Below are 27,159 nucleotides of genomic sequence, written 5' to 3'. Positions count from 1 at the left end.
ACCATAGGCAGATTTGATAACCTGATTATTAATAAGAAAAATGGAATGAGAATTTAGTTATTGAGAAACTCACACAGCTTGGATCACAAACTTTGTCAAAACAAATCAAGAGCAATGGTTTATAAACCATATTTTTCTAACTTAGTATCTTTCCATCCCCCATCAACGTAGTACGGGATGGACCTTTTTAAAAAGCAGAGTGAGAAGCTGTTAGTCCAGCTGAACAATGACTAAGAAGAACGCCATTGCACAGCATGTTCGCTTGGCTTTACAGCTTGAGTGAGTGACTCCAAATCTAATTAGGACAGGACATTTTGCCTGAACAAGCCTGAAAAATATTGAGCAATTTCCTCGCAGTCATAACACTGATTCTAGGTATGTCCATACAAGAGTGAACTCCAGGAGAGAATTAGAGCAAAGCCAGCATCAGTGTGTGAGAGAAAAGAAGACTTTGGAGTAAGCAAGATCGGGAGAGGACTCCTATCTGCGCATTTCACTAGGTCTATATCTGTAGTAGAAATTAACTATACACCTTCCAGCTCTGTTTTTTTTTTAAACATAAAATCCATGATAATCGTGCATCCCAATACAATGTGAAACTCAAGTAAAGGGCCTAGCTCAATAGAGACAAATTCAAATTTGCTCATTCATGAAGATTACTTCTAGGATGTTGGAAATGCAAACACTAAAATAATCAGCAGCAAAGGGAAGAGAAAGCATCATGGAGAAGCTTGTCGCTCTGTGCTGTAGGAGTCTGTAGTGGCAGTATGTGCAACAACTGGTTCCAAGCACTAAGCTAGCACAATGTTTGGAGTGGATAAAGCTAGGCTGCTTTTCTGAACAGACTCGAAATCTTTCTATCTGAAGATTTTCATAAACCTGGCATACAAATACGATGTCCTCATGGGATCACAGTTTGAGATGTTAACTAATTTTACTCCACTTTTTGAAATTCCAAACTATATCAGACCTCTTCATAGCTTTTACCACATCATTTTATGTGAGTCGTTTTCTAGTTGAGGGTTTGTTTCATTTAGGAAAAAGAAGGGCCAAAATACCAAAGATGGGCTTCAATCATAAAAAACAAATAACCTTGGGAAATAGGGGTAAAAAGACAAAGAATTTTGAGGAGAGAAGTCCCTTAAAAATTAAAGTTAAAAACCTTATGAATGTAGAGAATTCATGAACAAATAACAGTGTAGAGAAAATACTTATTTTCTTCCATTTTTATTAGTACAATGAAGACAATATGTCAATTCAATATGATATTGTGTTTCTTTTAATAGAGATGTCTTACATAGATTGATAAACTTTGGATTCTGAATATAGTAGGGCATGTAGAATTTAGACTGATTAAGCATTGCTTCATTTAAAACTAAATCTCCTTTTTGCTGTGAGTGTCATCCAATTTTGATCAACATATTCCTTTCTTCTAAAAGAAGTATGTGCTAACTGCAGTGCACTTTAGAATAGCAACAATGGGTGCATGAAATCGCTACAGAATGTGGTAGTTTTGAAGATGTACTTCCAAAGCTCCATAAAGTGTGGAGTAAAGAAATATCCAACAGTTATAAAACTATAAAAGTTATAAAGCTTCCAGGGATGACAAAGGGGGTAAGAAATTTTCAGTGCCAGGGAAAACATGAATACATAAGTATTGAGTGCCTTAGACTGGGGTGGTTTAGCTTATTAAGCTTATGATTCCATGATATGACTGGGGAAACCTACTAAGGTGTGCACAAACCCACAATGACTAAGCACAGTGGATTAGGGCTCAGTAAAAACAGAACACAGATGAAGAGCCTCATATGCTGCATCTAAAACAGGACCTTCAGTCTACATCAAGAGAGAACAAAGGAAGGGAGATCGCTAACCAAACTGAGTGAATCAAGAGACTGATTACTTCAAGTTATCTTGAACTAACTAAATGTTAGGAAGCAAAACTCAATTTTGTTTTAGAACTCACAGCAGTAAGTCTTGTTGATGTTTGCTAGTGTCTATGCCTGTCTTTGCATTTGTATCTGTTCTTTGTCCCTGCTCCTTATCTGTGCTCATATCCCGTGTGTGTGTGTGTGTGTGTGTGTGTGTGTGTGTGTGTGTGTGTGTGTGTGTGTGTATGTGATTGCCCTCACTACATCCATTGTGACATATAGCTAACAGTAATCTTGAGAAATTTTATAATGACCCTTTGACAGGGCAGCCTTGTGGGGCCACAGAGGAAGAGGATGCAGGCTACTCTAATGAGGCCTAATAGGCTGGGGTCAGATGGTAGGGGAGGAGGGCCCCCTTGTCAAAGGACTAGGGGAGGAGAATAGGGGGGCAGGGAGAGAGGGTGGGAATGGGAAGGGGTAACAATCAGCATGTAATGTGAATAAAAGAAATTATAATGATAAAACTGAGTATGAGCACACTTGATGAGGCTTAAACCAACTGAGTAACCTGTTAAGCTGCACTCAGGCTGTGCAGTGTATTCCAGGTTGCCATTTTTTTTTTTTGAGTTGGTACCTATGTTGGGTGGGCTTTGATAATGCAGCTGTCTTTGATGCATTTTCCTTCCAGCGTAGTTGGTCTCATGAAATACATATGATCCACATAGCACCACCTCCTACCTCCACATTCAAGGGTTCATTTCACTTCTGCCCTTCTTTAATTGTCATTAATAATAACCCTAGCTGCCCAGTTCTGACGCTCTCTCTTCCTAGTTATTTGGAACTCTGTACTGAGAGCGCATAACACCTCACTGGAAAATGAAGGACAGTATTTGTGTGAAACTCAGAGGTCTCCTACGCAAGGCAACTCAGATGTTGCCATTTGGGGAAACTAAGATAACAGCCACTACTACCTGGCAGAAGCAGACATTTAGATAGTAGACATACAATATGTAAAGATGCCTTTCTCCGATGACCTGGATACCCCTTTGATGCAAAAGCAGAATGGCTGACAGTACAATCTATTGCTGTCTTCCATGACCCAGGCACAGATCGTTGTATCGATTGCCTTTTGGTAGGGGACAGTACCAAAGAGGGGTGGCTTTTCACCCAAAATGCTCAAGCCAACCAACATGATAGGTTACTTTTATTAAAGTTCTGTATTTCTTCATTCCCTTGATGGTTGTGCCATGTGGCAGATCATCCATGTTACCAGCAATAAACGGGTAAGAGAGTCTGGGAAAAATACAATGCTTAGTATTCTTAGAAGGAGGATTTATTTTATTTTATTTTATTTCTTTTAAATTAAAGAAAAAGTGCACATGCCTCATGGCCTTAAGGAGAGCAGCACTGGAACAAAGCTGCTTTTGTACTCTATTAAGGTTGAGATTAAAGTCCCTACTGATAAACTGAACATTCTTTAAAAGTGACCAGAGTCAAACAATGTCTGTTTGCTGCTACTTTATTACAAAGATACCACTGAGAATAGCTAAGAGTATACTATTTGATCTTTAACAGGTTGACCAAATGATTGCAGTTGGCTCCACTATATGAGATGCTTTCTGCAAATCATTGGTCCTGGTTATAAACCTTTATAATATCACAGGATGAATTATGTATGTATTTCATGTTTTCTTCTCTGCCATCAGCCTTGATGTTCTCATTTTAAGTTTCACCCTAGCCTCCTAATAATGCAATATTGAGGCCATTCAGACACTAATTATGCCTCCGTGGCTTTTTTGAAATGACTAAATCAGCATCAGTTCTATAATTATCATTAGCAAGTTTGTATCAGTGGCTCACATCACTTGAACAGCTCAACTTAAATGATTTGTGAATGTACTCATCTGATACATTGAACAGTCTCTATAGATACAAACAGGTGCTTGCCTATTACTTTATGTAAAACAGAAAATCTGAGCATGTATATTGTATGAAATATATTTTCAATCCAATAGTAAAACATTTTTCCATGGCTTCAAATATTAAGCTACATAGAGACACCCAAGATACCTGTGCTTTAAAAGCTCAGTTGAGGTGAACAGTGTAAGGAAACAGAAAACTATTACTCATACTTAAGGCTAGACCCAATGTCTTTCTCATTTTCAGAATGTTCAAATAGGAGTCTGGCAAGGATGATTGACAGGAAGTTTCCAAATGTAATGCCTCTGTATTTTCATTGTTTCTCTTCTTGAATTATTAATATTGCCAGTAGTCATTTGCCATGAAAACAAATCAAGCTATGTATGGTAAGCACTTATTTGAATGCAGCACTTTTATATGCTAAAAAATTTTTTTAATAGCAAACCAGTCTCTTAATGCAATGAAATGGCAAACTGGTGAGGAAAATACAGCAAAATAAGATTTCAATAGAAAATTATAATCTTAATTCTGTGAGTAAAGGGATAAATGCAGTATGGAAAAAAATAGTACAGAGAAGAAAGACTAAACCAAACAAAAACCCAGCTGCTGAGGGAAGCAAGGACAGTTCTTTGTATCACTCAGAAGGGCAACCATCACCTTAAACTGGGAAATCCTACTAAGAATTCCTCAGTCTCTGTTGCTTTAGGAAGAGTGAAACATACATCAAAAGCGACACATTGTGTTTTTCCAGTAAGAAAACTCATGTGTGTGTGTGTGTGTGTGTGTGTGTGTGTGTGTGTGTGTGTGTTTGTGTGTGTGTGCGCGCGCAAGCTCTTTTACCAAGTTATACCAGGTCCTTGTTTTGTTGAAGAAGAAGAAAAAAAACTTGTGCCAGGCTGTAGTATTTTATGACCTACATTATTAGCCTCTGGGTAGTGAAATGATGGTGCCAAACTAATTATTGCTTTGTCTAATTTTAAATCCAGGTCTATGGAGATTAACAGCTTGCACATTAATTCAAAGCACCAACAGCCCACCTAACCTAATGCTGTCTTAAATGAATTAAAAGCCCTCTTTAAGAAACTTTAATATACTCTAAATGAAGGAAATGTGCATCTGTGCTGTATTCGGTGTTTCAAAACCAACTTCGCTTTGCATGCTTTGCTTAAATAGAGAGATGCCAGGGGAAAATTTTTCCTTATAGTCACCTATTACTTCTCTTTAAAATGATATCTCTTCCAAGCTTAAAGCATGATGCGAGTGGAACTAATTGTAAAGCGCAGGGCAGGAAAGGAAGCCGACTAATGAATAGGAAGACTACATTCAGCTTAAGAGAGAACATGCTCAGTTCCAATGCATCGTCCCTTTTTTATATCTTTGACATTAAATGAATGCATTCAAACACACTGACATTTTGTAATATTACAAGATGGACATGGGGTATTGAACAATCAATACAAATAGACCCTTTTTTTTAAGAAAAGAAGCAAGGAAGCATATCATGGAACCTTCCAGAAACATTGACAGTTTGAAGGACTAGAAAATGCTGGATGAGTACAATGACTTTCCAGCTCGTGTCCCCATTTCTGGTTTTGTCAGCCACGTCTTCTCAAAGCAAGGTTAAACCCATATAAATCTCTTGCTTGCAAACCTTCCAGAACTACTTGTTACCTACCTATTGAAATGCAGACCTCTTCACTAGAGCCTGACTCCAGCTACTCCATCATACATCAGCCTTCCTCATGCCCACACATGTGTCCCACCCAGCCCATGTGTTGCAGAAATACAGAGAAACCAGAGTGTCATGTTTCTAGCAAATACCTCACCTTTTTTTTTCCCGGGTGTCATCTCTACTCCTTCTACCATGGGATTATTCACTTCTTGTAAATAGTTACAATTTGCAGTTTTAATTAGGGCATTTTATCTTTTTTTTTTTTTTAAGTGACGATGGATGCATGCCGGCCCTCGGGATGCTCACAACCTAATGGTAGAGTCAAACATAGAGGCACTTTTAAACAGATGTGAAGGGACAGAAAGATACAGGTTCTGATGAGAGCCCAAATGAATGGTCCCTAAATAGAAGAGGTGAATGTTGAAAAACCTAAAGCAAATCAGCTTATACAAAAAGAAGAGGAGGGTTATTTCCAGCAGAGGGTGAAAAGGCAAATGAAACAGAGGAGAGAGACAGGATAACATGTGTAAACCACAGTGGTTCATGCTCTAGAAGATAAATGAGAGTCCAGAAAGTCAGAAAAGATGTCCCCCTCCATGTACAGAAATCAAAACAACCCCCGTCAGAAATCTTTTGTCAGCACACTTACAGTAAGTACTTTGACCCATATTTTCTGGCTTTACTTATAAAATGCTTTAACATGAGTTTTGTTGAAGTCTTCTGTCATTTTTAGCACAAGATCTTTAGCCACCTTAAGTATTCAGTGTCCACTTTCTGAATGAAATTGAGAACCAGGCAAGTAAACATATAGATACTTCAAATGTATGAAAGTGAAAAAAATTATACTAGCATGTATCATCAGAGGAATACATCTCTGCATAGTTAAGAAAATATTCCAGGTGAACTTTCACTCCAGCATGGGCTAGGGCAGTGAGGACATCCAGGAAGCATCCTAACACTGCTTGACAGTGTCTGCATTCAAGTGTAATTCTGAACCATTTCAGTAATTTTACTCAATAAGGTCAAGGTCTACCCTGGTTTCTCGTGGGAGAAGGCGGTTGTATTAAAAACTTCTGCGTCATCTTAGCTGAATTCAAGTGCGGATGATGATCCTTTAAATAATCTTCAATTTTAAAGATGCATTAAAATTACTTCATGGCAATTTTCATTACTGTAAGACTTGAGTTTTATCAGTGGCTACCAGATAGTTTAGAGGATACCAATTTATCTTATGAAAAAAAAATGCCTGAAGCATAAGTTTCAGATTTAAAAATACAGTAGTTAACAATTAAATTATGTATAGTGTTTTATGACAGCTGTATACAGTAGCTCACCATGCCTGACTTTCTATAAAGTGTCTAATCTTTGCTTTCTTCTCCCCCTCTGTGCTTGAGGTCATCTTGTTTTCCTCTCTGTGATAGGAACACCCATCCTATGTCTTCTCTCCCTAGCTCAGATTCTCCTTAGTCTAGTGTAGGTCAGGAGATAGCCACCTGCAAGCTCACATTCAGTCATCTCCTGGGATATTGTCATGCTTTTCACTTTTGTCTTTGGTTACACTACCATGAGGAGGAAGAGGAGAGAAAATGGAGTTCTTTCTGAGTTTGAGAGCCATACCACACTCACAGGTATGGTAGGTCACATACTCATCCTGACAGAGGCTCATTTGGGCTCATTTCCTTTGGATTTTTCTTAAAAAGCCCTCGCCAGGATGCCCCATGGAGAAATGAAACTTGTTAAAAAAAAAAACAAAAAACGATTCTTTATGTTTTCATGTCTCTACAATTCAAAAGTAAAGATGAAACGCAGAGTGTGACAAGCACAATAGGAAAAAAATGAAGTTGCCTCGATTTAAAAAAAATCTATTTTAACCCTCAATTTCTAATACTCATGTTTTAGCAGGAAATTTTATGTAACACATAGTCTAGAGAAGGAAATCAGTTGCATCCAGACCAGAATTGCAAGAGTTAATGATGAATGGGAATAGAATATGATGACCAGTACAATGCTATTTACTCTTATTTTATTGTTATAAAAATGTTAACATGGCAGACAAGGCCGTAAGCATTGTGAATAGGAATTTATACTATTTTACATAAAATAATTGGAGAAAAGCAACTTTTGCTTATACATAAAAGTAAAAGTTAGAAAGCTCTCTGTGGATTGTTATTACTTATGTAACTCCATAATGTGTATGCTTTTATGGGAGACCCTTTTCCTCTGAGGTATATTAGATTCTGGACAGTTTAAAACTCTATAAATATATGCAGTGCTCTGATGAATAGTCTTCCATTTCACAGTTAAATTATATCCACTGGTAGGTTGAACAATGGACTTAATAATATTTCAATGAAATACACAGGAAAATTGGAGAAAGTGCTTGCTATTATCTATTAATGAACTTTTGCTCATCCTACTTTTCCCTTTTCTCTTTTAAGAATAAGGATTTTTCGTTTTATATTTTGTTAGTAAGTTGCCTTAAATCTGTTATCACAGTGTTTTGTATTTGTGTCCAGTGACTAGTGTAACACACACACACAAACACACACACACACACACACACACACACACACATATGTTAGAGTGTAATACATACATCTCAGTAATCTGAGATGGACCAGGAACTCTAATTTCATTCTTAAGTATTTAGTGTGGAAGGTTGATTAGCCCTTAGATCTGATTTCTTTTATTTTCAGTAAGAAGGACAGAGCAACCCTGCCTGATAGCGTACAGCATCTATATATGTGCAGGAGACTTCTGTGTGTCACCTCATAAAAGGGCAATAAACAAAAAATTAAGCGATATTAAAAATGATTTGAAAATTAAAAAAAAATACCATCTGCACGTCTGCCAACAGTGAGTCACAGATAGTTTCCTACAGTTATTTCTTTGTAGTAAAACTAATGAATAACTTTCTTACAATTGTTTTAAAAGCTGTCTTCTAAATGTAAAGTCTCAGTGTTCTCTGCTGCCTCAGAATAAGGTTCTTCTGTTTTACTTCCAATTCTAGTTTTTTTTTTGTTTTTTTTTTGTTTTTTTAAAGTGCAGAAGGTAAAATATCTATTCCAAATAGAAATTTCATTCCTTACAAATATATTTTTTTTTGGCTCGCCACTCTCTTTGCTTTTGCATTGTCATCTGCTCAAATTTAACCATTTAATTATTTTGATTGCGATAAATACATCTGTTGAGATGCAAGAAAATCTCACATAAAGAATGAAATTAATTTCTAAGTATATGTTTGGCCTTTTATGTGAGCTGCCATTTCATCTGTTAAAGGCCCAGCCGAGAAGCTGGCAGACATGCGGACAGTGGGGAAGGGCATTCTCCCTAAACAAGTATTTTCAGCTCCAGCCTTCATCGAAACATTTTCAGCTAGATAGTCTCCTGGCCGAATGTATAATTTGCCTCTTTCATTCTTAGTTTAGTTGAAATATAGAGGACTGGATGTCCACCAGGCCAAAGTATAAACTCACCATTTATCTATTAAAGTCATATTTAATGAAAATGAAGAGAAATTATTACCCAACTCTCTCTTTCTCTCATTACAATTGCTTAAGAACTTTGCAGGGCACATTATCTCGTAGACATCATGATCAAATGTTATTGTTTGCTTTATTATCTCAGTTGGATGGTTGGCTAGCCTAGGATGAAATAGGTTGAAGGCAATCCTCTCAGCCTAGAAGTCTGAATGAGGTTCCCATTCAAATGATCCTGATTGTTTGGGGGTGGGGCGGGGTGATTAGTAAACCAACTGAGCTTACATTGCATAGTAAGCGTCTGGATGCAGCACATTTACATCTAACAAGAGACCCCAGAAAACGTGTGTGTGTTTCTTAAACCTTATGTTGCGAACAAAAGGCTATCTCAGCCACAGACAATCAGCACGGCACTGCTCCCTGGGATGCGAGCCACACACTCAACTGCACATTTCATTCTTCCTCAGCTCCCAGCACCACAAAGCCCCGACTCTCTTCCTTCTCCTGGGTCCCCCAGATTGCTCCATAGCGGGGGGCTGGGAAAGCTGAAGCCCCAGGTCTCTGCCTGCGCACCAGCAGCCTGCACCGTGGGCCCCCGGGCGCCGCTCTCTCTAGCCCGAGCCGCCTGGGGGAGGTAGGGAGGGGAGCCCGAGAGCTCGAGAGGGGACCTCACACCTCGACACTTAGGTTTTTATTTATTCGCGGCGGAGGAGAAGTGGGTTCAAGCTGATCTGCCTCCCCAACTTGCCTCTCCCTAGCAGATAAAGTCATTTTCTGGCTAGTGCGGGGGGCCTCGGAGAAGAGACCAGGGAGGTCCCGGCTCCACGTCCAGTCCCGTCCCGTGCGCGCCACGGCTGGGAGTGCTGGCCCGGCCACTGCGGTGACCGGAGGGCCTGGGAGGGGCCCTCAGGGGTGCGCGATCGCGCGTGGACACACAGGCTCGCTTTCCCCGGGGGCGTCGCTCCCCGCGCGCGGGCTGGACTAGGCTCCGCGTCCCCGCGCGCCGGCATGACCTCGGGGGCCCCCTCCGGGCCGCGGGAGCGCGGTTGTGAGGCTGGGCGGCCGCCGAGGCCCGGGCCGTGTAACATGACCCGGCGGCCGGCCATTGCGCCCTCCCAGCCCGCGGCCGGGCGCCGCTCGCCGCCTCCCGCCTCCGCTCCCCCTGCATCCCCGGCCCGCGCCGCCGCTCCCTCCCGGGGCTCCCGGCCCGCCGCGCTCCAACGCCCGCCTCTCGTCACTGCCTCCCGACGCCCGGCCGCGCGGCCGCCTGCGTCTCTTTCTCCCTCTCTCCTTTGAAAACTGATCTTTGGCTCTTAGTGTGAAAGTGATTTGAATTTGGCTCGGCGGCGCTCTGCGCCTGCGCTCAGCCTCTGGCATGCTGGCTCCTTCCAAGCAGCTGTTTTGGGTTTGAAATTCCAACATGGCAGAGGCTGCAGTCCGTCTTCCCTTCAAAAACTTGGAATGATTTCAAATCATAGGCACCTTCACTTAACCCTAGCTTCCATTCATCAGCAAACACATCGGATCGATGCTACGCTAACCTATCGGGAGCTCGCTCCGCGCGTCCAGGTAAGGAGAGCTTCGTAGTTTTCTACCATCTGTTTAAATTTTTTGTTTGTGTTTTATTTTTAAAGAATATAGATAGATCCAAGACCTGTAGTGAGAAGAGGTCTCTGAGTTGTGCCGTAAACAGTAAATTTAATTTGCATTCGTTTCTATTCTGTATGCCAACCTGCTGTCTTATTTCTTCCTACAAAGTAGCCCTGAAACATTATGATGCATATTTCTGCAGCTTAATCATTGTAACAATAGTATGGGATTAAGAGTTCGTGACTGCAAGAATCTCGCTTTTTCGCGATATTGGGCTTACTTACTACTATCTTCTTACTTCAAAAAATAAAAAATAAGAAAGCGGAGCTGTAGGGTGGGGCTAGACTTTCTTCAGGAACTAACTTCTAAGTAAATAAGAAGTGTAAATAAGAATCTCGCACACACACAAAAAGTTGAGGTTAAATTACAATCTCGTGGCTGGGGGATCGAGGAAAATGTCAGAGGATCGGTTGCAGAAAACTGTAAGCACATCATGCTGGAGGGGGTACAGCGTGGTGGGCGTATTGTTGGCAAGGAACGGGAGAGAAAGATGTATAATTTAATGGTATATACAATCCACTGATCCTATTACCGTCCTCCCCGGAGCTCTTGTTAGTTTCAATGGGAGTGAGTGAAATTGACATGGACTTGCATTCCTGGTCATGTGCTTTTTTTTTTTCCTTTCTTTCTTCTCCTGTGATCTGAGATCCCCTTTTTGTTGATGTTGCTTTCCCCCTTAATTATATGCATGTAGGTTAAATGAATACCTGACGAAAGGGCCCACGTTTCAAGGCAGTGACATTTGATAGCTGAGAGGAAAAGTGGCTTTAATGAAAAGCAACCTTTGGAATTCCTGCTTGTGAGAAATCCAATTCAGCTTTTTGTGCTACCAGCAAGAAATGATCAGTAGCACCAGTGTTTATGGTATGTCAGTTTTGGAATTTACTTCCTTTGCATTTAAATAGGGAAGACAAATTAAAGAGCATGATAAAACCATTGCAGACTGCTTGGGAATTAGATGCTCATGATGTACAATTCTTTATAAATGTGTCTATATCTGTTTATTTTAATCTATCACTATGCTTTTTTTTTTTTTGCATTTGCTACCAGTTGTTTATATATCTCAGTTTTTATTAATCTATGACTTTCCGACACTTTCATTGGTTTTAGCTCTAATCTTGAAGTTGCATGTTTCTAGTAATGCTCTCTACAGGGCCAAAGTCAAATGGTATGTAAATTAGTTAAACTCAGGGTGGGATTTTTGTTGTTGTTTTTGGGTGGGGGGCAGCTGGATGGAGAGGGTGGGAGTGTGGGACATAGATTGCTAAGTAATGAAAGCACACACACACATACACAGAGCTGGATGGAATTTTCTTTTTCTTTTTCTTTCTTTTCTTTTTTTCTTTCTCAACCTATTAATGGAATTTGACTGTCTGCTCTCTTGATTGCACTTTATGGAGTAATCCGTTCTTCTGTGTGGATTTTCCCTTTTGGGTGAGTGAGTGAAGGCGTACCTTTTACGTGAAAATAAGATATGTATGTGTATGTTTTTTGATTACTCTAGTCCTTAATGTCTAATAAGAAACACTGGTCGCTTTTTCTCCTCTTGCCACTCACTTGTCTGCCTGTCAGCGCTTTTTACTTTTAACCTGTGACAGAATTAAATAATCAGGCACTGAAATTGACTTTATTTAAAATCACTCTTTCCTCTTTCTTAAAAAAAAAAGTCAGTTAAATGGAGTGAGAGAGGTTTTCAATAGCTCTCGTGGCTGTGCTGTGTGTACACTTTGTGATAGTCAATTAAGTCTAAGAGGGGACAACAACAACAACAAAAAGATGGGAAAGTATTTTGCATGACCAAAGAATATGTGCACTTTAAACTGATTTTTGTTGTTGTTACATTTTCCCCATGCCATGGATTTCTCTTGAAAGGGGTGAGTGCAGGAGAGAGAAATAAAAGAGAGAAATTGGAGAGGGTCAAAGCTGCCAGGCATCTGTAGTATGGCCCTGGCCAGAGCTTTCTCATAACACAAATGAGAATACTAGGGAAGGGACTTCAGGACCGGTAGCGCAAGCGACATGCACTTCTGCCTGGGCTCTACTGACTATAGGACTCAGCACACACCACACTTGCAGGATAGAAAGGATTTGATTGGATTTTGCATTTGGAACTTGTTGACTTTGAATCGATCAATAAGAAGACTGTTTATTTTAGATGCACATAATTTGCCCTGAGAAATGTTTTAAGGAGGAGAGAGCACAGCTTTTTTTTTTTTCCCCTGGAGCTGTTAGAGCGAATGGGATTGCCAGATGGGCGATTTCCCTCTGTGATGTTAAAGCTGTAATATATATTCAGAGCAGATTGGGCTGCTGCCTGTGATCAGGAGGATATTACATTTATAAATTTTAAATCGGAGCTCGGACAATGTGCTGAGAGCAGAAATTGGGTGGTTTGACTGTTCACCGTATTGATACTTAAACAAGGTTTCTGGCTAGTAGTGATACTCATTATTGCAATAAGAAGTAAAAACACGCACAGGCAACAATACCATACCAGGCATGTAACAGCAAACTTAAGTATGTAAATTTCTCCTAGACTATTCTTTGCTTACTATTAAGTAATACTTACAGGATTTCTTTCTCTGTGTGTTTAAATGCTGGATGTGTGAATGATATTCAGAAGTCTTGTTATCACTCACTGGAATCTGGTGGTGGTATTGGTGGTGGTGGTGGTGGTGGTGTGTGTGTTTGTGTGTGTATACATGTGTACATATGCTTGTATGTATGTACACATGTGTCTAGAAAGTAGGCGCGTGTTTAAACGCATTAAAGGGCACGAGTGGCTTCTATTTTCTATCACTTTGATTGTTTTTAGATTTTTATTTATCTCAAATGTGTGGCCTAAAGGAACCAGAGTCACAAACCTGAAAGGCTACAGAGTGGGCAAGGGCCCACATTCAGCAGCTCTGCTGTTGCAAATTAAAAGTGTGTTGTGGTCAGGAAATGAAAGCTACAATGTCTCTTTTGAACAAGTCGTTTATCAAGAGAAACATCTATCAGGGACTGCCTTGTCACATTGATCCTCTAAAAGTTAGGTCTGAGGTGGAAGCTGCTTTGATGTTTTTATTCCTAAATTTAATACAACAGGGGAGGGGAAAAAGATATTTTGACCAATATAGATTTAAAAAGATACATGTCCTGGAAGCAACAAGATCTGTTTGTTACTACCATACTATGTGTGAAGTTTTCTAGCTATCACAGCTGATGAAGATTTTTAGGAGGAAATCTCGGGCTTTATAAATTGATGGTGGCTCAATCATCCATTTATAATGCCTCCAGTTATGGGCAGCTTCTTGATTGACATGGGCTTTTTGAAAAGAGTTCGTTTGCAAGGAAAATTAGTTTGAAAGAGTGTTTGGAACAATATTGAGAGTCAGCAGTTTTCATTCATTTAAATATTGACTTTTTCTCTTTTAACCTCTTATTCTTATTCTTGGTTTTCACTGTAATTGAATAAAAACCAGAAAAGACAAATAAACTTCTATTTGGCAAATTACTCACTATTTTTTCCTTCTAAACTCTGTCTCTAAATGTGCTAGCATGTACCCTTGCTATTGTTTATTAATTTTACATGTGGTTGGTTATCAATATAAACTATACAGACTTATGAGTCCTTTGGCGTCTCAGTTTGACAATAGGAGTAGCACATTAAATATGACATATTTTCCTGATTACAGTGCATGCATTATTCAAATTTTAAAAACATTGTTAAAATGATGGACCAGTTTCTCTCCAGAATATTTTGTAAAGAGAGCTAAAAGGAGTTTGCTTTATTTTTGGAAGCAAAGATAGAAAAGTATTTCTTTGAAATAGAATTTTTGGATACCTGCCTTACAATGCTGGTGGCCACTTGTTCTTTCATGTACTCTATTAAAGAAGCCAGCAAGAGTGTGGTGGGAGTTTTGAGGAGTATAATTCTTGCTAATTAATCATGTCTGGAATGAAAGAATCATAGCAGGGCAACACAATCTCATTGTTGTTTTCCTGGAAGAGGGTGAGACTTCTGTTTGCAAGCTGTACATGTGAGTAACTTGCTTTGCTTTTCTCTTTAATAAAGACTTTATAGGTTATTTTGGAATTATTTCAGGGAACATTAAAAAATTCTTTTTTTTTCCTTCTCACACTGAATCTATGAGGTTCTTAAAACAGCATCTGTTTTCTTTTGAGTGCAAACATGATTTCTTTTCCTATCCCCCTGTCTCTTTCTCTGTCTCTGTCTGTCTGTCTGTCTGTCTGTCTGTCTGTCTGTCTGTCTCTCTCTCTCTCTCTCTCTCTCTCTCTCTCTCTCTCTCTCTCTCTCTCTGTGCTAAGTTATATTTAAGAATCCTGCAGGTGAAAATCATTTTTGCTGATGCTATTTCTACTGTTAGAAACTCTGGAGATCATTTTGTTGGCCGGTGCTTCCGATAGACTTTCAAGAGAGTAGAAATTTCTTTAATTGTCTTCAGCTAATAAAAGCATGTGGTCAGAACGCAGAAGAGCAGCGGCTCCTGGAGTCCACGGAGGCAGTCTGCGGTACTTCTGCTCTTTCTAACATAGTTTGAAAACTCAGCCTCCTGAAAGAAGCGCATCACTTCCTTACTGGTAAATTATTTTGTACCCCAAGCTCCAGGCTCTCATGCTTTAAATGGTACCCTGTTGCCCAGGTTACATAGAGAGGCAGATGCAGAAAGTTTGCAATGGTTTTCCAGATTGTCATTTCCAGGTGAAGGTGGGCTCTGAAGTCCCCTGTCTCTGTCACTGTTTTTGGATGCCTAATGATTGCCATAATTAAGTAATCAGCTCTAATCGTCCCAAATCAACAGAATTATTAGGTGTATTTGAAACAATTGCAGGCCTTTTTTGTTTTGAACTTTCTAGCTGTGCTCAGAGTCTTGGTTGTATAGATTGGGATGCCTGTAGCTTTCGCCTTTGATCAGTAAACTCTCCTGTCTGAATTTTGTATGCCACTTTATAAAGTGCCACAGGCATGGTTGCAGAGAGAATACATTTAATTACCAAGAATTTAAATTGATTTATATATTTTTGGTGGCAAAAAATGTTATAGACATTTGTGGAGATATTGCCCGTTACTGGTGGAGAAGGTTTTATTAATCACCATATCAGCTTTTGTTTGAGATATTGATAAATTAGAATGAGCAAAGGAAACAGAGGAGGATGCAATTAAAAATGTCATAGGATTCTTTCTTTAGAGATATATTAAAGCTAATGTTCCATTGTCATTTAAACTGAGCCATTTCTGCAGGTACCACTGAAAAGACTGCAGTCCCATAATTGATTGATAACTTAGAACACATAAGTGCATACTTCTTTTTTTTTTTTTTAAAGCAAAGTTGTATTGGAAAGAATACAAATAAATGGCATACTCAGCAAATATTTTTGTCCCAAATCTCTCTCATTCATATATATATACATATATATATATATATATATATATATATATATATATGTGTGTGTGTGTGTGTGTGTGTGTGTGTGTGTGTGTCTCAAATCTCTCATATATATATATATATATGAAAAATATATATATATTTCTGGTAGAAAACTTACAAAATCAAGCATAGACTCTTTGACAGGAGTGCTGAGTGCTAATTCTTATTTTTGCTTTTGCTATTTAAATGACTGTAAGTTGTTTACTAAAAGAAATGTGGTACACATTAAGATTTTTTAAAAAGTGAAAATAAAGAGTTGGCAAATTGACAAAGCATGGTGAAAATGGATGGTACTGGTAGGTTTAAATCAAATGGAAAGCAGGTGGGTATGCCGGGATTTTTAGGACAAGACCACAGGTGCCTGGTCAGCTCTGGCAGGCCCGAGGATACCTGTTGACTAATATTCATTGAGATTGAGGAAGCAGAAAAGATAGATGATCCGAAGTCATCAAAACACTAGATATCATCTGGCACTTTCTGCTAATAATATTTACATATTTTATGCAACAAATCTGCTTGTTGTCCTGGTATTTGAATATTGACACTTTGTTTCTCGTTGCATATGGCTGACTGTTGGTGGAGAGCCTCTCTGTCTCTGAGGCACTCCAGAAAGAATTTCATTTCATATGGATTCATGATACAGAGTCTATAAATGGGTGGGTTTGCTCATATTTTAGCACTTGTGCTATCTCTTTTTCAAATAATATTTTTAGGCTGATACAACTTTATACTGGAATGCATGATTTATTTTATAAATGTCCAAATTAGCCTCTTTCCCCTCTAACTCATCTTATTTATTTTTCATTTGGGAGGAAAAACCTTTCTTAGAAAAGAGTGAAATAATCTTGGAAATTTTTTCTTCTTGTTACAGTTTTGTTCCTATTTTCATAAATTGAATAGTGTTTTTAAAATTTTTCTAATGATATATAATTTGCTACTATATAATTTACAAATAAAGATGTATTTTGTGCAAAATACAAAATTTAAAGCACTCATAAAATGTTGCCCCCACCCCCCCCCCACCCCAGTATCTTAATGTTGAAAATGCTTGGCTCGGTCTACGCCCCCAGCCACTGTGGATTTTGGCCCCGGTATTGATTTACGTATTTGTCACCGTGCTTGGTGGATATATTGTTGGTGAGGGGGCAGAACATGCGTTTTACTTTCCCCACAGAAACCCTTCTTGTTTTTCCAGAATCAACCAATATTCGACTTATATCAACTTGATGCTGTAAAAAAATCATTGACGGTTGCAGGTTGTGCCCGTATGAGTGTAACTCCTCGGAGAACGAATGACCTGTACTTTCGTGCGTTTGGTTCCTGAGAGAATATTATGCAGGGATACAGGAACGTGGGGAATTAGATTTGAAAGCAGAGCAATGTGAAGTCAAGGCTTTCTGTGTATCGCTGGAAACTTTTTGTTATTCCTTTGGACTTATTGTTCTTTTTATCTGGAAATGGGGTGACCCTCAGCTAGGACAATCTACCTCGTTTATGAGCGTGTGCCCAGCATACAATTAAAATGTGAGATAGCTTGTATAAAAATTATTCATAATTTCCAGACAGCAACAGCAGAGCGTTCCAGCAAATGCAAACCCCCTTCTGCTGGGGTCCTGGTGCCTGTTGAGGTCACAGGGCAATGAGGCTACACTTGGCTTTACTGTCTACAAAGTGTATGAAGGCTCAGATTTGAGGAAATCGCTGGTTTTCTGTTTGGAGAGTGACTATTTCATTTACCCGATTTGGCTCTGCCTAAAAGGATACTAATGGGAGTTGATAAAGAGAACAGATAAAATAATAGGCCTTTGGGTGTTACTGTTTTTACCCTTGAACCAATATATTTGCTTTGTGTTTGTGTTAACAGAAACTTGGTGTTTTTAGTTATCTGTACATAGGCATATAGTTAAATAAGTATAGCTCTGGCAGAGAGGAATTATTATTATTATTATTAATATATTATTATTATTATTATTATTATTATTATTATTATTATTATTATTATTATTATGTCATAAGAGCCTGGATGGTTCTTGGTTCTTGATCACCTTGTACCACTTTCCTCGGGTCAAGAAATCTAAAGTTATCTAAATATATAGAAAATCCTGACCATTAAAAATAATAAAAGCACAGTCAAGCAAGAGGGACAACCACAAAAATAATCACTTTATCGTGTGATTATCAATAATGGTATTCGGATGTGAAGAAATGGAATTGTAGCTGCATAACTAGTGACAGGGTGTTAGGAGAAAGCAACTCTTTAGTGTAGGGGGCCTAGTTCAAATTGTGAACTTACTTTTTTGAGTAGCTTTGAAACACCCTCCCTCTGACTTGTGACCATACTAGGTGTGGCTAATTTTCTACTTTGGCTTTTTTGTAGTCTCTGCAGATGGCCCAACAAAACACTGACATTTTTGTTTCCAAATGTACTGCTCAATAAAATGATGTTTTGTATTGAGGTGCCCCAAACCACATCTTGAAGCCCAACAGCTTCTCAGATGAAGACTGAGGTATGGTAGAATGCCCACTAAGTGTGGATTTGAGTGCACTTGAAGTGGGGCCATTTATTTTCAAAAGGTAGTTCTTACATCAGATCACTGCCAGGAAGGAGATATCAAAGAGCTGGGGAAAAGTCACTCTTCTTTTATGTAACCTAAGACTAGGGTTGAGAAGGGGGCTTTAAAGATATTTTAGAGGAAGGGGAAAAAATGGAGCTTATTTTGAACACCTTGCTAGACTTTGCCATAATACTATAGAGTCCAGGGAAGAACCGCCTTCATTCTGAGTAATAATGAGGGGTTCTTCTTTCCATATATACTCTAATGAGAGTGAGTTGAAAAATAAGTGTGTTAACCCATGCTTTAGGAATCTTCTACCACATTGTAAATGTGGACTGTTGTAGTTGAGTGCTCATCAGTCCATATTTCTCAGTGTTCTGTGCTTTGCCTGTGGTTTCTGTAATACAAATGCAATTCTGCTCCTTATTATTTTTCATTACTCTCACCTTTTATTATATGTTCAGATTACATATTTGGCTTCAAAATTAATTAAGCCTCAAATCTGGTTAAATATACGGTTCTATGGTAGGCTACTGTGACTGGAATAATAGCTTTTTTTTTTTATTCCTACTGTATTCACTTCTATCTTCCCCTTTGCAAATTGAGGTAAAGAATAAACACTTTCTCTCAGATCATATACCTCAATGATGCTAAGTTATAAATCTTAATTAGGCATGATTCACTGATTTTAATCTTACCAGATAATTATTTTGAGTAGGATAAAAAAAGATTGCCTTAATATTGAAGGCATTTTCATTTTAATCCCTGTTTTAAGATGAAACAAATACTGTTAAATAAACAGGCTACTATTATCCTTTTATGCTTGCCAGCTAATACTTTTGAATAGAACTGTGCGGCTGGAGGAGTAAAGTATTGAAAAAAAAAACCAGAGTGGCTGTTTGCAAACTTTAAATGCCTTTTTGATAAATTTCATTGGTAGGTATTACAGGGATCTTAGAGACTTTTAAATAAGAACTGCAGATTTGGATATCTAAATGGAATATCCTCTTATGCGTGCAAACAGATACATTTCTTTGTGAAGGTATTGATGTCAGATTTGTTTTTGGTGTTTTTATGAGTAATTAGGTTAACGGGATAAGTTAGAAAATGTATCCTTTCCTGGAAAATGAAAAATTACATTCAGGCAGAGTTACAAGAGTAGAACATATTCATGACTTTAAGTACTTAAAATGACATTTTATGACTCATTTTTAAAGAATAATACTCAATATGTAACTTGTTAAGAATAATAGCCACTTTTAGGTTTTACAGCATGTCTGTATTAAAAACTGACTTTTCTGTTCTTGAATCACCTACCTGGAGTCAATTTTAGATCCTCTTTGCAAACGATGTGGGTCTTATGTTCTGGCCATCGTATGTCTGGCTCTTAGTCTGTCTTTTAAAAAGAGATTTCATTTACACTATTCAGTTGATTCGCAGCCATTGGGGAGGGGACTTACTGTTATGACCCATTCAGTTGATTCGCAGCCGTTGGGGAGGGGGATTACTGTTATGACACATGTGCAGACCTTGGTACGTCAAGTGGCCTGACTTCTTGTCTCACAAACTGGATTGAAAAAAAAAAGCAGTTTTGGAATTTTAAATGACCATTTGAGCAAAGCCTTTAGAAATATTTAGAAGTGCGCTATGAATATTATTAAATTCCCTAATTAAAAATATGTTCTGAAATCAACCAATTATTGATAGAAACTTACTTATTTATGCTGAGATAGCAGACCCTTCAGAAATAGATTTCATCTGGAGCTAGTGTCTCATTAAAAGGACATTTTGTGCATGAACAGAATTTCTTACATTTTAAAGATACGGATATGCAATTTCTATTGATAACATTTAAACGTTAAACTCTTAGGAAATCTAATAACAAAAATTCGTTGTTCTGTTTTGATCTTTAATTTATTACTTAATGAATGCAGACACCAAGTAAATGCTTTTTTTGTTTTTCTTCTTTCCTTTCTCTCTTTCTTTCTTTCTTTCTTTCTTTCGTCTTTCATTTTGTTTTAGCACCAATGTAAAATTTTCTGTGGGAAAATGATTTTACAATACTTATTTTTGAAGATACACAGGGGATCTACTCTTCCATGTGATACAGGTTTGATTATAAGAATGGGTGAAACCCCACACTTTTACAAACGCATATTATTTCTTTGAAATTGCATTCACTGTCACAACGCAGCCCCATGGGAGTTGTTCAGATGGGTGATTTCAAAGCACATGTGTTTGCACCTAAATACATGTTGTTAAACATTTGTCTCTATTTTTAACAATCGACGCTGCAGCTTTCCTTTACTTCCTATTTTGCTGTCTGCGCACTCATCACAAACCTTGCTATCTCAGCTAGGCCCCTACTGCTGAGCAATAATCATACGACCTACCAGCACTGTAGTGAGACATGTGTTCTTTATAAACTTACCTGCAAGGTTCTTATTACTTGATCATCTGGTGTTCGGGGTGCGGTAGACCAACCCTGGACAACCTGGCCTTGATGAATGGCAACTGGTGGCAAGGGGCGGGGGCATAGGGAAAGGATAAAGAAATTAGAGGAAGATGATAAGGCAAAGTTTAGGGTCCTTTCCTCATGTGGTTCTGCTGAAAACTGTGATGATAATTATACTGATCCAATTCTAATATGGTTATGTGTAAAAGTGACCATTTATTACAGATTAATGAGCAGTGTTCTGTAATCAAAGCAGGCTACCATCTCCCTTTAAGAAGTGGCAGGTTCTATATCATGTTCTGAACATTAGAATTTGTGATTAGCTAAATGAAAATAACTGTTTCCAATTTACCTGACCGTCAATTGAAAATGTATAAAGACATATTTGCCTTTAATGGGGGATAATTTTATTCTCAGAATCCTTTCCCCCCCACCTTCTGTTGATACCCTCCATTTGCTTAGGCCACAGTTCAAGTTATAGAAAAAAGATTCATTGACATGTACCTCTTGTATTGCTTCTTCTGGAATGTAACACATTTCATTGCCATACAGGGGTTCTAATCTTACAAACAGGTGTATATGAATGTGACACTTTTAACAAAGTACCCACACAAGGGCCTGGCATGGGGATACATGCTGTAATCTCAGCGAGGATCCCAAGTCTGAGAATAGCCCAAAATATATAGCAATTGTGTTTCAGGATGGGGAGAAGGGTCACACAGTAAAAGAAAGAAAGAACCCCCCAAGCGCCACCTTTTCATAAGTCCTATTCCAAACTAGTTATGTGGGTGGTTGTTTTGTTTTGTTTGAAGGGGAGAGTGGGAGTCAAGGGATATTAACCAACTCCATTTGTCAATGACTTTTACAGACCCAGAGATTTGTATATCTCGTGAATTCATAAAATTTTAAGTGTCTTGAAAGGATATTTTTTTATTTACAGGCATAAGTTATTATTCAGAATTACTTATATTAATGACACACACTAGAAATATCTCACAATATGCATTGATTCTACTAAGAATAGAGAAGGGTGCACCTCAGAGGGACCTTGAAAATGACATTGAAGAGAAAGCATGGCAGCAGAGGCCCACAGCCTCTGGTATTTACTACCTAGGTGAGTCATTCAACTCTGCTCAATCTCAGTTCTCTTTGTCGTAGAAGGAGATGAAATCCCATAGTGGCCAAACAATGATATGGAGCTGCTTCTCCATTTGCTAGTGAGCTTGGGTAGCTAGGAACCCTGAGAAGGACTCTGTGTCTTTTCTTGAAGCATAAGACCTCATCTTGCAAACAGTGAAGAAAGCCAAAGAACCATTTGTTGCATAGTTGATCCAGTCATAGTAGCTATTTACTAAATGTAGTTCCTAATTGGTTGCAAACAAAAGCCTCAGATACTCCATGATGTTGGAAGAAAATGTGTTAATTACCTAATGCATTTCCTCTGTAAGAAATTGAGAGTCAGATTCAGTAGATATAGGGACCTTAAACCATTATATATATATATATATATATATATATATATATATATATATATATATATACACACACACACACAAATATGCACATATATGTGTATATATATGTGTATATATGTATATATTTAATTAGATTAGCCTGAAAGGTGTATGAAATGATAGCTATTTCCTCTCTTCTGTACTCTGTCCTCTTTTTGCTTGCCTTAATTTTATCCCTAGGATCTTCTTCAATATTGGTTGAAATCCTACAAGGACTTTATATCCAGCTCAGTTTGTATCCTCCGCCAGTCTGCTTAGGACTGATTTGGACATTTACTTGGCTTTCCTTAAACACATTAGAAATGTTTTGTTTAGACTTGGTGATATGGCTCAGTTAGGTAGCTGACTGCAAGAAGGCCTGGGGACCTGGATTTGGGTTCCCCAGCATCCATCTAAAATCCTGATAAGGTAGTTTACAGCTATCCCTGTGCCAGGGAGGTGGAAGAAAGAGGATTCTCCTGGCGTACTGGTCAGCACTCTTAAATGAATCAGTGTCAGGTCTGTTGAAAGACACTTTTTCAAAACACGAGCTAATGAACTGGGAACAATTGAAGAAGAGGCTTGATTTCTATATCTGACCCTCAGCAGGCTCCTGAGCACAGAAGACCTTGTCCCCCAACACACACACACACACACACACACACACACACACACACACACACACACACACACACATTTTCTTTGTTCATTAATGTTACCTATCTCAAACGGCGTGTCTCTGCTTATCGTTTTTTTCAGTTTGGAAACTATAAATTCCTGTAAGTGGAAAAATTAAATTCACTTTTAATTTCTTTAGCATGTATATACAGTATAGGAACTGCATGGTGTCCAGTAAACACCTGGTGATTTGAGTTAGTAAAACTGGCATTTTGTTACTCGTTCACTAATCTTCCTTTAAAAATAATTCAAGATGCTAGAAAAACTTTAATAAAAAATATTAAAATAGTATACTTTGTTTTTAACAATAAAATTTCATTTTACTTGTTTCCAAGTTAGTGTATGAAGTAACGTGTCTCATATTTTATGTCTACATTATTTTGCTTTGCTTCAACTTCTTAGCCAACAGACTACAGAATTATATTTTGTTTCTGTGTTCTTTACATAACTACAAAACAGAGATGATATAACCCTGAAAATACTTTTGTAATTATACACATGAAACGAACCTTACAACCATTCTGTTTTTACATACCTGGAGAGGATGCTTTTAAATTATCCTGTTAGAGAGACACCATGGCACTACTTTTAAAAATCCCACAAAACATAGTTCTCTTTAGTATTTTGATTATAGGCTATCACAATGAGCATCAGATATCCTCTCTTTCTTTGTAATTTTTTTTCCTATGTGAAATTGGTGTCAGAAATTTTGAGGGAACAAAATCATAAAGTATTAGAATTGGAACTTCCTGCCAGCTTTTTGCCATCCTAAGGCTGATTACCAGTTGGTTATTCAGCCTTTGGTTAAGCAGAGGAAATCAATACCCTGGACATTTCTTTCTAGTTTCTCTTTCCTCTAGATAACACAGAGTATAAATATGTGCATTGTACACAGCATACTTCTGGGAGGGGGATTTGACAGCACTTGGGGCACAAAGGCATGAGACACTAACTTGCTGACCTGCTCTTGGTATGCTGACTTAACTTGCAGCAAATCTGTAGTTTGTAAATGTCTTCGGTTAACATTTTCATTGGTGCTGTTTTGTTCTGTTTAATGTCTGACAGTATTAATTTATTTTGCACTAAACACTGGGCTGTGAAGAATTTAGCTGCAAGTCCACCCATTGACCTCTGCCTTCCAGTGGCTCAGTTGCTTCACCAGTTGAGCATGTGTGTTTGGGGCCAGCTTCATTCTAAATCTGCTTGCTGTTCTCTGTGCAAATGAAATTGTAAAATTTTCTTAAGGAAGTTCAATTTAACTGAAGACTGAAATTATACTGGATCAGTCAACGCTATTTTAAAGATTTCAATGTAACATTTGTGCTTTTAAAACTAAAGATGTGCTAGAGAGAAGTACTTGTTCACCTTGCTTCAGGAAAGAGCCCATTAGAGAAATAATAACACAAGCCTCTTTATTATCATTCTTTGAAATACACATCTTTAAAAGAAACCTGTACCTTTTCTGAAAACTCACTCAGTCTCTTCTAACTTGGGCTTTTCAGAGATGAAGAGTTCCAGATGCTAGCTTAACACTTCATGTTGAAATCTGGAGGGGTCTCGTGTACTCTAGGTAGAAGAAAATGTCTGCAGTGTGCCCGCTGAACCTGAATTATTATCAAGAAGTGCTACTGAGTGACGGGGGACAAATGTTGCTTCATTAATTGCATTTCAAATACTGAGCCTTCAGCAAGCGGCTTTTACGCTAAAGGACAGCCCTTTATTGGTGGAGTGCAAAAGACTGAATCAACTATGATCAAAGTAGCAATACTGTTTCGACAGTTGGTCTGACATAGTGGAGATCCACGTGTTGTTCCTTTAAATCACCTCTGTTGGTTTTCTGTAACCTTTCAGTACATTTTAAGCAAGTCAAAACTTGCTAAAATAGAAGCTTAAGTCTACCTGATATTATAGATTGAGTTGTAAAGCGTTGTGATGGTAGCATGCCAATATCCAAACCGAATCAAGGAAAGGCTTAACAGGGCTGGCATAAGCTTCTGCTTGATACATAAACAGGGAGTTGAGGGGTTTTGAGTGAGGCAAATGAAGTATCCACACGTATTTTTTGCACCTAAGATGCTAGTCATTTTTCCTTTATACTTTTAATACGGGGAAATTGAAAGCTGCCACTCAGAGGGTTGTAATATAAATCAATGACCACAAAATACGAGCCATGGTGCCAACGTACTGGCCTCTGTGTTACCTGTGAGTCCACCTAGTAACCTCTCTCTTCTAGTGTTTCAAGAGCCATATCAACTTGTGTTTTTGGAAGTCAGTTTCTTTCTCAGTTTCTCTTATCCATCAAGCAACAAATGGTATTGTACAATGTTATCGGTTGGGTTCTTTTGTGTCACATATACATGGGTGCCTGTGAGTAACTATAGTAATTATAGTGGGGCTGGGAAAGAGTGAGACTTGGAAATGTGGAAGAGCATGAAATCGCACTTGCCTTGAAATTTGAAATATAACATAGCTCTTATGTGAATGTAACTGTGCGTACTCGTGCGTGCCCATGCATCCTCAGCATAGAGACCTATAATGTATAACAGCACTGAACACTCTTGTTCATTCTGAGTCAGCAGCCACTTGGTAACTTCATGCAGATATCATCTGCGTGAAGCAATTTAAATCTTCCGTCATTCTTGTCTAAGTGGCTCATGTCTTTCCCTGAGTGATACCTCTCTATCCCTTGGGAGTTAGGTTTGAACATTAATTTGAAGTCTCAGTAAGCAAGATTTATGACAAATCAAAACAGAAACTGACAATGGACATTAAGGAACCATTTAAGATAGGTTAAATATGTATGTTAGGGAAATGCTCTATCATAGTGCTACATCCACAGCCCCAAGGATGCTTTCTAATTGATACTTTTATTGAAAGTAAAAACAGACAAACAAGAACAGTCCAATGCACAATTTCTTCTCCTAATGCTTGCTTGCACTGAGTAGATGGCCACGTTCACACACAAACCACCCATAGCCATGCTATAGCTCATATTTTGTAGCCATTAACTTATCTTTTGGTATCAGTCTTTGCCCAGGGCTTAAGTTCGCCATGCATATGTCCTTGAAGGAATGTAACATCTTTCACAAGATTTTGTCCAAGTGAAATCAGATACCAGTTTTTATTGCAGAACCAAGCCTACAAATGTTTCTCTTTAGAGACAGTTTTAATAGAATGAGTAAGGTGTAAATCATTTAAGCAATTACCTGTACATCGTGGTCACAGGGCTCAGATTGTCCTGTAGCCTCAGATGTTTCCAGATCCCAATAATAACCCAGAGCAGATATTTACAGCTTAATTTTCTGTACATGTGCACTTGTCCACAAATGGCTCCCATTTTCTATTGGGAAACTGGGCTACTTAGAGGCAAAAAAAAAAAAAGTGCTTTCATTGTTGGTGATGACAAACATGGATGTTTATAAGTTGCCTTTAGAAATTGTGATTACTTGAAAAATAAAAATGCCAAATTCTATGGATCTTTTACACATAGGAATATGATAAGTGTTTTCAAGTAGCATTTCCCATTATGGGTGGGTGGTGGTGGTGGGGGATAGCCAAGGAGTTGTGTTTAACCTTGAAATGCTAGACAATCTAAGGGACTCTGCATTTTGTTTTTAGTGCATCTTCTGGCACTGGTTGAGTTATCACGGAGGCTGCAAGTTTTCTTTGCATCACTACCTCAGAGTTTTCCTTCTTGCTAGAAACTAAACAAATTGAAAATAATGATTGGTGACCGTTTGCTGTGCAGAGATTTCACAGATACCAGTTAACACTATTTTATAAAAAAAAGGCCAAATGAGTGAGTTATACCATTACCAGTAAATAGCAAACACCAGAACAATTCCCTTGAACAAAGTGGGGAGAGAGGGAGCCAACATTTCATTATCGGGACTCAGTTACACGTGCCTTGAGCCTGGGTGTTAACAAATATTTCTCTCTCTCCCTCCCTCCCTC

At 38.4% G+C, this 27,159-nt stretch overlaps 1 protein-coding gene across 4 annotated transcripts in view; it reads left to right on the top strand.

Annotated features, from left to right (window-relative positions):
• Nucleotides 1–10,100: 10,100 nt before the first annotated feature.
• The window catches only part of FIGN (fidgetin, microtubule severing factor), a 133,855-nt gene continuing 116,796 nt past the window's right edge, over nucleotides 10,101–27,159 (top strand). For 2 of the 4 annotated variants that reach the window (XR_014782782.1, XR_014782783.1), the window contains exons 1-2: nucleotides 10,101–10,511; nucleotides 11,287–11,456. The gene's annotated coding sequence lies outside the window, so the exon portion shown is untranslated. Of the gene's footprint in view, nucleotides 10,512–11,286; nucleotides 11,457–15,010; nucleotides 15,177–27,159 lie in introns of those variants that run through there. The other 2 variants (XM_084800055.1, XM_084800056.1) reach the window with 2 other exon arrangements.

The sequence above is a fragment of the Acomys minous genome, assembly GCF_964271855.1.
Source record: "Acomys minous genome assembly, chromosome: 10".
NCBI lineage: Eukaryota > Metazoa > Chordata > Mammalia > Rodentia > Muridae > Acomys > Acomys minous.
The sequence above is the reverse complement of the archived record's forward strand: the minus strand, read 5'-3'. Positions and strand labels throughout refer to the sequence as shown.